Source organism: Canis lupus, chromosome 8 (genome assembly GCF_048164855.1).
Source record: "Canis lupus baileyi chromosome 8, mCanLup2.hap1, whole genome shotgun sequence".
Taxonomy (NCBI): Eukaryota; Metazoa; Chordata; class Mammalia; order Carnivora; family Canidae; genus Canis; species Canis lupus.
In genome coordinates this window covers 76,688,109-76,699,388 of record NC_132845.1, presented here as the reverse complement: position 1 = coordinate 76,699,388, position 11,280 = coordinate 76,688,109, and the positions used below count along the sequence as shown (strand labels likewise).

The 11,280-nt window shown below is 40.6% G+C and overlaps 1 protein-coding gene and 1 pseudogene across 5 annotated transcripts in view; both read left to right on the top strand.

The window, feature by feature from the left end:
* Nucleotides 1-11,280, top strand: part of LOC140639128 (BTB/POZ domain-containing protein KCTD7) — a 94,829-nt gene that overhangs the window by 12,482 nt on the left and 71,067 nt on the right. The gene's annotated exons all lie outside the window — the stretch shown is intronic.
* Nucleotides 4,809-8,324, top strand: LOC140639130 (ATP synthase subunit e, mitochondrial pseudogene; annotated as a pseudogene).

Sequence of the window (11,280 nt, the reverse complement as noted above, 5' to 3'; positions counted from 1 at the left end):
TTAGCTTTTATTTACCTTTAATTTTCTTTTGATTCCTTACCATTTTGTTTTTCCTATCCTGTATTTTAGTGTTCTCTATTTTTTTTTTTGTTCTCTATTTTTTAAACACAGTTTTAAACTTTATTTCTAACATAACTTTAAAATGAAGCACCTAGATGAATAGGGTGCTAATGAAGGTAGTTCTTGTTCTGAGCAAGGGTAATTATGTGCTTTTCTTTCCTTCTCTAGTCATTTCTACAGTGATCTTATTAACTGTGAACATTAGGTATCTCATTTCTCCCTAAGATGAATATCTTCTTCTAAAGTCTAAATACAGAGAAAAACTGACAGTGTTATTCCAGAAGTCATAGATCCAGGTTATCTACGAGATCCAATGGCCACGCTTTTACCTCCTCCTCCAGAATCCCCCATCCACCCGCATACATGCAGTAACATGTTCAGACTTAGGAACAGGGTAGTCCCATTCCTGATTGCTAAGGACTTCTTCGTTCACATACCTGTTCTTCCTGAGCAGTGACATGAATAAGTTGGGAGCAGTGCTGGACACCTCCAACCACCTGCAACTAAGTAGAAACGTTCAGGACTGTTGTACATCCAGAAAAAAATCCAAGGCAACTGCAGGAAAGACTTTGAATTGAATCATCTTAAACTGTCCAGAAGTGCTTCATAAAAGGGGCCCAAATCATGTGATGTATCTTTTCCACCCTTCTGTGATCTCAGTAGCAACCTGAATCACCCACAAACCATGACTTTTAGAAGATTCTCCTAATATATTACAGACTCTTGGGTTTTTTCCTATATCATGTGATCTTGGCAGATGGCCTAGCCCTAGTAGATCTTGGAATAGATATATATATACTTCTCTTTTGTTACTAAAATTAAGAAATAGAACCCCAAAGCACCACAAAACTTGGAGCTTGACCTCCATTAAAAGAAATGTATGTTAAGAGTTGAGTTGAAATATTTATACCTTTTTATTTTTGTAAAGGGATTGGATGGTATCATGAGTAGGTTTAAGTCCCCAGAATGTGTATCAACTTCTATAAGTGTCTTTATTAGTGTGTTTTCCAACATTACATCCTTACCTTCAGCTCTGCCTCAGCTTATGTTGCCCACTGTCCCTACTCTCACCATGTCATCTCCACCACTACCACCACCCACCCCTGCCACTCATGACTGCCCTGTCTTTATCATTTTAAAGGTGGTTCCATTTCTGACCAATCCCTCACCCAGCATTTGGTAGCCAGTCCTAGCAGTGACACTGTCCAGCACTGCTCCCAACTTATTTTCAGGCAGTTAGGTGCTCTTTACACTGAGGTCCCTGACTTTCCAATTCAGCTTTCTCATCTGGCCTGCTAGGATCTGAAGAGCATTTTCAGCCCTTCTCTCTAAGCTCTGTGTCTACTTCCACCACGGCAGCAGAAGATACTTGTAAGACCCTAATGAACAGATAAGTTAGCTTCACCCTCCTCTACTTGGAAAGGAAAATCAAAATACTTTTCCTGGAAACTACATTCACCAAGAGCTTCCTAACAAAAATAGGGACTTCCCTGGTGAGCTGACCACATCACTATTGGCTGAAATGAGGATGGCATTGTTCACTTGGCAGTCCCAGAAGTCAAGGCAGAATGTATCTGCTTCCAGACATATTCAGGGAATAGTCTATCCAATTGCCTAATTTTTTTTAAAGATCTTATTTATTTATAAGATCTTATTTATATCTTATTTATTCATGAGAGACACGGGCAGAGGGAGAAACAGGCTCCCTGCGGGGAGCCCAACATGGGACTAGATCCTGGATCTCGGGATCATGCCCTGAACTGAAGGCAGATGCTCAACCGCTGAGCCATCCAGGCATTCCCCCAATTGCCTAATTTTATGCTAACAAATGCAGCTCTCTTTGGAAGTTCTCATCGGTTCAGGGAAGCAGAACATGAGGAAGACCCTTAGAGTCACCTGCAGGGATGTTCTACCACTTACATTGGCTGGGCCTTTATCCCGGAGGATTCCACAGACATGGGGTTTATTGCCTGAGTTGAACCCTGTCAGTGCTGTTCCCTGCTGGGATGGCATTCCTGACTCCTTTATGGCAGCAGCACCCCTGGGACAGCCCGGGTTTGTGGATTAAGATACAGAGGTAGAATTTCCAGATAATCCAACCCAGGTTTCCTCATGATAATGTACAAGAAAGTGATGTTTGTTAGGTGGAAGGGTCTCCAGATACTCAACTACCCATGACTTTGGGGGTTATAGGCAGTAGCCATTCATTCATCCTCAACTTCTCCACATGATCATCCTGTCTTTTTAGGAAGGGGTTTCACCTGACCCCTTGTTAAGGACCCCTAATTCCAATAACTGAAAACCCTGTACATCTTTTCTCCTATTTTGGCCCTACACAACCAAGACATACTTCAGTGCCTTGACAGGGGTCACAAGGAGGCATAAGCATGGGCAGCCTCTGTCACTTGTTTCTGCGTGTCTCTGATGCTGATATTGGCAGGCCAACACCTCTTGTAGGTGTGAAAGTTGCAATATAACCAACAGATTCAAGGTCTAGGGGCAGCATTTGAAAGAACTCAGGGATGTCGGTCTACCTTGCCTGGAGTACTCAAGGTGAAACCGGGAGCTTGCTCTACACAGTGAAGGCAGGCCAATGTTTTTCAAACATTTTGGCTTCAGAAGATACTCCAAATAAATGCAAGATCCCAAGAAAGAGGCCAGTAGGGAAATTCCAACTCTGGTTGTAGCTAACAGAGAAGCCTTTGCAGGCTGCAATGCAGGTAGGTACCACATGCAGCAGAGGCCAACCAAAATTCAGACCCTGCTGACGTGTCACAAAAAGGGGCTGTGTTGTCTTATAATGGCTGACTGGGGTGACAGGAGAGGAAATTGAACTCTGTTGCTTCTGCTCCACCTATTGCTATTCCATGTGCCTTTACATCTAACCCATTCAAAATGGAGAGTAACATAGAGACTTCTTGGGACCTTATATGACCTTATCAGTCTGTACTGCCTCCTTCTTCAGTGATCTTGCCTGAATTGCATTGAGTCATTTGTATTAGTCAAGAGAAAAAAAAAAACAATGCAGTAATCTGAACAATTTATATCTTTTTTTTTTTTTTTTTTTTTTTAATTCATGAGAGACCCAGAGAGAGGCAGAAACACCGGCCTGCAGGGAGCCTGATGGAGGACTTGATCCCAGGACCCAGGGATCATGACCTGAACCATGAGGTAGATGCTCAACCACTGAGCCACCCAGGTGCCCCAATTTATATTTTTAATATAAATAACTGCTAATTATAATTGGATTGGAATAATGAAGGATTGGCTAATGAATAGTAGTGATAACTATAAAGAATATAGGAGTAGCACATAGAGCTAGGAATAGACGATCCAAGGAAGAAAAACTCCTCCCCGAGGGCTGGTATCAGACTTTTTTGGAGGGGACATAGCCATGGTTTACTGAAAGGCAGAGAAGTCACTGGAGTGCTATGCTTAATGGAACTTACTGGAAATCCATCCCCTAGGGTGCTGGGAAAATCTGTTCAGGGAAGTGTTTTATCAAAGTCAATACACTACAGGGATCCCTGGGTGGCGCAGCAGTTTGGCGCCTGCCTTTGGCCCAGGGCGCAATCCTGGAGACCCGAGATCGAATCCCACGTCGGGCTCCCGGTGCATGGAGCCTGCTTCTCCCTCTGCCTATGTCTCTGCCTCTCTCTTTCTCTCTCTCTTTCTCTCTCTGTGACTATCATAAATAAATAAAACTTAAAAAAAAAAAAAAGAAAAAGAAAACAGGGGATCCCTGGGTGGCGCAGCGGTTTGGCGCCTGCCTTTGGCCCAGGGCGCGATCCTAGAGACCGGGGATCGAATCCCACGTCGGGCTCCCGGTGCATGGAGCCTGCTTCTCCCTCTGCTTGTGTCTCTGCCTCTCTTTCTCTCTCTCTCTCTCTGTGTGACTATCATAAATAAATAAAAATTAAAAAAAAAAAAAAAAAAAGAAAACAAAGTCAATACACTACAAAACTACCCAAGGTGAGTGCTGGGGAAAGCTGCTGGCATCTTTGTGCTGCTGATTACCATGCACTGCAGGAGCTGGGTGCTGGAGAAGCTGGGCTGTGAACAATTACACCAGAAGCAGAAAGGAAGGGCAGCCTGGGTGGCTCAGCGGCTTAGCACCGCCTTCAGCCCAGTGCCTGATCCTGGAGACCCAGGATTGAGTCCCGCATTGGGCTCCCTGCAGGGAGCCTGCCTCTCCCACTGCCTGTGTCTCTGCCTCTCTGTGTGTCTCTCATGAATAAATAAATAAAATCTTTAAAAAGGGGGGGCGGGGCACAGAAAGGAAAATACCTTTCCTCTTAGCAATATCTCACTAGTATCCTTTACTATCAAGCTTAATATCATGTTAACTGGTAAAGGAAAAAATATTCAAAGGTTCCAACCCAATTTTTGCAGAAGCAATGAAGGATGAATATGGAGATAAGAGGCAATCAATAACTAACATATCTATATGCTGATGACTCTCAAATTTATACTTCTATCCAGGCCTCTTTCCTCAGCCTTGAATTACATACCCAATAACCTGCTAAATACTGCTGCTTCAGTATCTATTTGCCATCTCAAGCTTAATATATCCAAATGGAATTCTTTATTTCCTCTTCCTACCCCAAATATCTTCCTTATTCCATCTTTTCTATCTCAGGAAATGGCACCACCATTCACGTAGTCAACAAAAACCTGAGAGTCATCTTGAACTCCTCTCCTTACCTCACCTGCTGCAGTCCATCGCCAAGTCTTGAATCTGTCTTCAGGATGTATCTTGAAAACATCACAAATTCACCTGTCTGAATCACCATCATCTCTCACTTTGCATTACTACAAAGGCTTCTTGGCTTAATTTGATCCCTGATTATCCCCTCCAATCTATTCTCCAAAATAGTCTCGAAAAGGTTGATTAGATCCTCCAGCATGCCTACTTAAAACATTTTGTTTTTAGAATGAAATTGAAAGATCTTACCATGTTTGATCTGGTTCCTATGCATTCCCAGCCTCATTATACCACTCTGTTCCTTGTTTCCCATCTTCTACTCTGGACTTTTTCCATTCCTGTCTCAGATTTTTGTGATTGGCATTCCCTCTCCCTGGATTGCCCTTCCCCTAGCCTTCTCATGGGCTGGTTCACTTTCCTATTTTGTGTTCAGTGACACCTTGTCTGATCATGCCATGTAAAGCATACTTCCATTATTGTCTATCTACCTACCACATTACCTGATTTATTTCCTTTATAGCATTTATTACCAATAGTAATAATCTTAGGTTATTTCCTTTTAAATAAGCTCAATAAGCTCCCTTAAGGCAGAGATTTTGCCTCTCATTCACAACTATCCCAGTGCTTAAAACAGTGCCTGGAAAAGAGGTACTCACTCAAAGTCTGTCAAACAACCTTCCAGTGTAGGGACAGGAGACCTTTAAGGGTATTTTACTATTACCATACCCTGTGATTAAAGTCAATGGAAAACAACAACCCAATCTAGGTAGGACTAATAATGGCCCAAACCTTTCATGAATGAAAGTTTGGGTCATCCCACCAGGTAAAGAGATTTCAGTAGCAGATTAAGTATGATTTAAAGAGATGGGTGTTAAGTTGACAAGGGGCAGAGTTGTGATGGTTAATTTTATCTGTCAACTCTTTTGGGCCACACTGCCCAGATATTTGATCAAATATTATTCTGGTTGTTTCTGTAAGGGTGTTTTGGATTAGATTCACATTCAAATCAGTGGACTTTGGGTAAAGCAGATTGCCTTCCATAGTATGGGTCAGTTGAAGGTCTGAATAGAACAAAAGACTGGCTTCCCCCAAGCACTAGGGAATTTGGACAGCAGATGGCCTTAAGATTTCATCTACAGTATTACTTTTTCCTGGTTCATTAGAAGACTGCCTTTGGACTTGAAATGCAACTCTTTCCTGAGCCTCCTGCTTGCTAGTTTCCCCTGTCAGATTTTGGACTCACCAAGCCTCCACAATCACATGACCCAATTTTTAAAAATAATTTTCTTCCTATATATACAATAGCTATTTTAGAATGTATACATGTATCTCTCTTTCCCTTTTTTTCTCTGTGTATGAATATATATACTGTAGAACAGAACATATGAATATATATCATGCACACACACACACACACACACACATATATATTAGAAGGAGATATACATCCTAGGAGAATATATATCTATATTGAAATCAAAAGGTAGCATACCAAAAAAAAAAAAAAAGGTAGCATACCACCACACCTTACTATTCTCATTTAACACTATCTTTTGGAGATCTGTCCATTTCAGTACCTGTAGAGCTCCAGCTTCCCCACCACCACACCTTTAAAATCTGATGGTATATTTGACCCTTGAACAATGCAGGGGTTAGGGTCATTGACCCCTTTGGCAGAAGAAAATCCACATGTAATTTTGACTCCTCCAAAATTTAACTACTAGTAGCCTACTGCTGACTGGAAACCTTACCAACAACATAAAGAGTCAATATATTTTGTATGTTATATATATAAAATATACTGTATTCTTACAATAAAGTAAACTAGAGAAAAGAGAATGTTATACGGGGACACCTGGGTAGTTCAGTGGTTGAGTGGCTGCCTTTGGCTGAGGGTCCCAGGATCGAGTCCCACATCAGGCTCCTTGCATGGAGCCTGCTTCTGCCTCTGCCTGTGTCTCTGCCTCTCTGTGTCTCTCATGAATAAACAGAGAAAATACGTTTACAGTACTTTTCTGTATTTATCAAAAAAAATCTGGTTAAGGCTACAGACAAGATGGTGCTACCAGTGCAGGTCTCTGCTCATCAAGCGCAGCCACTACTCTTCTCTATTCCTTGGTATGGCCTATGGAGCCAAGTGCTATCACTACCTGAAACCTCTGGCAGAAGTGGAAAGAAGGATATAGAAGCTAAGGAGGAAAAGAAGCAGGATAAATGGAAACACATTGAGACAAAGTGAGCCTGCTTTTCTCTGGAATGGTACGGATGAATAAAGTTCTCTGTTTTGTGTGATGCTCAAAAAAAAAAAAAAAAGATCTGTAAACTACATCAAATCTAAAGCTTCTTCTGCACAGCAAAGGACACAACAGTTGTCTTCTAAGGTAACCAATAGAACGGGAGAAGATATTTGTAAATGACATATCTGATAAAAGGTTAGTATCCAAAATATATAAAGAACATATACAAATCAATACCCAAAATTAATCCGCCTAACCCCCCCAAAATAGGCAGACATTTCTCCAAAAAAGACATCCAAATGGCCAACAGACACATGAAAAGATGCTTAACATCACTCTATACTATTACTATACTCATTATATTGTAAGAATACCATGTTATAATATATATAACATACAAATATGTATTAACACCTATTTATGTTATCAATAAGGCTTCCAGTCAACAATAAACTTTTAGTAGTTCAGTTTTGGGAAGCCAAAAGTGATTTGCAGGTTTTCAACAGTAGGTCAGTATCTTTAACCCTCACATTGTTCAAGGGCCAACTGTAATGGGTTATAACCCACTGAATAAAATAAGAATCCATGAATTTATGTTGGCAGAAATAGTTACATAAAAGAAGTAGAGAGGAAAGTTCTTTTTTTCTTTTTTTTCCCCCAGAGATTTTAGTTATTCATTTATTTGAGAGAACAGAGCACAGGTGAGCATGAGCGGGGGCGGGGGAGAGGGGTAGGACAGAGGGAGAGGGACCACTGAGCCACCCAGGTGTCCCTCTGCTTTGGTTTTCTAAGAAGATATCTTTCTTAGGAAATACACACTGAAATATGTAGGAATCAAGAAGCATGATGTCTGCAACTTAGTTATATTCTTCAGGAAAACTGTGTGTGTGTGTGTGTAGGGAGAAAGCTTGAACAAATGATAAAGCAAATGGGGCAAATATATAAAAGGGGCACCTGGTTGAGCATCTGCCTTTGGCTCAGGGCATAATTCTGGGGTCCTGGGTTTGAGGCCTAAATCAGGCTTCCTGCAGGGAGGCTGCTTCTCCCTCTGCCTGTGTCTCTGCCTCTCTCTGTTTCTCATGAATAAATTTTTAAAAACACAAATTCAAGAAGCTTAAAGAACTCCAAGTGAAATAAATTCAAAGAGGTCCACACCAAGGAACATAATCAAACTGTAAGAAAGTCAAAGAAAAAGAATCTTGAAAGCAGCGAGAGAGAAGAAACCCATCACATAAAACGGATCTCAGTAAGAATATAAACTGATTTCTCATCAGAAACTATGGAGGTCAGAGGCAGTGGGATGACATAATATTTGAAGTGTTTTTTTTTTTTTTTTTTTTTTTTTTTTTTTTTTTTTTTTTTTTTTTTTTTTTTAATATTTGAAGTGTTGAAAGAAAAACCTGTCAACTGATAGGACACCTGTGTGGCTCAGCGGTTGGGCACGTCTGCCTTCGACTTGGGGTGTGATCCTGGGGTTCCAGGATCGAGTCCCGTGATCCGCATTGGGTTCCTGGCAGGGAACCTGCTGCTCTCTCCGCCTATGTCTATGCCTTTCTCTTTCTGTGTCTCATGAATTAAAAAAAAAAAAAATTGTCAACCGAGAATTCTGTATCTAGGGGTGCCTGGGTGGCACAGTCACTTAAGCATCTAACTCTTGGTTTCAACTCAGATTGTGATCTCAGGATTGAGAGATCAAGTTCCTCATTGGGCTCTATGCTCAGCATGGAATCTACTTGAGATTCTCACTCCTTCTCCATCTGCTCCTCCAGCTCATACTCTCTCTCTCAAATAAATAAATAAATCTTAAAAAAGGGGCTATATCTGGCAAAATTATTCTTCAAGAATGAAGGAGATATTAAGCCATCTCCAGATAAATAAAAGCTAAGGGAATTCATTACTAGCAGACTTGTACTATAAGAAATGCCCAAAGGAATTCCAATCCTTTGGATTGAAAAGCAAATGACACTAGACAGTAAGTTAAAACTACATGGAGAAATAACACTGGGAAAGATAAATACCCAGCCAGATATAAAAGCCAATATTGGGGCCCTTGGGTGGCTCCATCGGTTGAGCATCAGGCTCCCCACAGGGAGCCTGCCTCTCCCTCTGCCTGTGTCTCTGGCTCTCTCTCTGCCTCTCTCATGAATAAATAAATAAAATATTTTTTAAAAAATAAATCTTTTTAAAAAGGCTTTTCCCTATGTGAGTTAAAAGACCCGTACATAAAAACATTAATAGTAAACCTGTGTTAAGGGACGCCTGGGTGGCTCAGCGGTTGAACATCTGCCTTTGGTTCAGGACGTGATCCTCGAGTTCCAGAACTGAATCTCACATTGGGCTCCCCGCAGGGATCCTGCTTCTCCCTTGGCTGGTATCTCATCTTTGCTTCTCTGTGTCTCTCATGAATAAATAAAATCTTAAAAAAAAAAAAGAAAAACCTGTGTCGATAGGCATACAATTTATAAAGATGAAATCTGTGACAATAACAAGATAAAATGAAAGGGACAGATTTATAGGTACAGAATATATACAATTTTAAATAAGTTGGTATTCAAACTATGTTGTTATAAATTTAAGATGCTAATTGTAATCCTAAAACTAATCACTAAGAAAATAAATTTTAGGGATCCCTGGGTGGCTCAGCGGTTTAGCGCCTGCCTTTGACCAGGGCTGTGATCCTCGGGTCCCAGGATCGAGTCCCACATCAGGCTCCCTGCATGGAGCCTGCTTCTCCCTCTGCCTATGTCTCTGCCTCTCTCTCTCTCTCTGTCTCTCATTAATAAATAAATAAAATCTTAAAAAAAAAAAAGAAAATAAAATTTAAAATATACAGAAAAGAGAAGAGAATCAAAATGGTAGGTTATAGGGCAGCCCCGGTGGCCCAGCGGTTTAGCGCCACCTTCGGCCTGGGGTGTGATACTGGAGTCCCGGGATCGAGTCCCACCTCAGGCTCCCCGCATGGAGCCTGCTTCTCCCTCTTCCTGTGTCTCTGCCTTTCTCTCTGTCTGTAATGAATAAATAAAATCTTTACAAAAAATGGTAGGTTATAGAAAAATAAGTACATAACAAAAACTGCAGTAATGGAAGAATTGAGGAACAAAAAATATATGACATACAGTAAACAAAGAGCAAAATGGCAGAAGTCATTATTAGTAATTACTTCAGGGTAAATGGATTAAAGTCTCCAATTAAACGTCAGAGATGGGCAGAGTATGTTTTCTTAAAAGCTACATCTATATGTTGTCTGTAAAAGGTGGTTCACTTTAGACTCAAAGACACCAAGAGGTTGAAAGTAAACAGATGAAAAAATGTATTCCATGCAAGCAGCAAACAAAGGAGAGTTTGGGATGGCTATATTATTAGAATAGATTTTACATTAGAAAAACAGTTATAAGAAATAACGACATGGGGCAACCTGGGTAGCTCAGCGGTATAGCGCCACCTTCAGCCCAGGGCCTGATCTTGGAGACCAGGAATGGAGTCCCACATCGGCTTCCCTGCATGGAGCCTGCTTCTCCCTCTGCCTGTGTCTCTGCCTCTCTCTCTCTCACTGTGTGCCTATCATAAAAAAAAAAAAAAAAAAAAAAAAAAATTAAAAAAAATCTTTAAAATAAAAAAGAAATAATGACATTATATACAGAATAAGGTTTAATCCAAAAATACAATTATAAGCATATATGCATCTAACATACGAGCACCAAGTGCATATGAAACAAACAAACAAAAGAACAGAATTAAGGGAAATTGATAGTTCTACAACCATAGTTGGATATTTCTGTAACCCATTTTTAATAATGGATAGAACAACCAGAAAAAAAGATTAAGAAGGAAAGAGTAGGGCAGCCCTGGAGGCTCAGCGGTTTACCGCAGACTTCAGCCCAGAGCCTGATCCTGGAAACCTGGGATCGAGTCTCACGTTGGGCTCCCTCCATGGAGCCTGCTTCTCCCTCTGCCTGTGTCTCTGCCTTTTTCTTTCTCTGTGTGTCTCTCATGAATAAATAAATAAAAATCTCAAAAAAAAAAAAAAGAAGGAAAGAGTATTTGAATGACATTATAATCAAGGTATACCTAACAGACATATATAGAACTCTTCACTTAACAATAATGGAATACACATTTTTCTTAAATGCATATAAAACACTGTCTAGAGTAGAACATATTTTAGTCCAGAAAATGAGTTTTTTAAAATTTTTATTGATTATTTAAAGATTTTATTTATTTATTCATGAGCCCCCCCCCCCACACACACACACAGAAAGAGAGAGAGAGAGGCAGAGT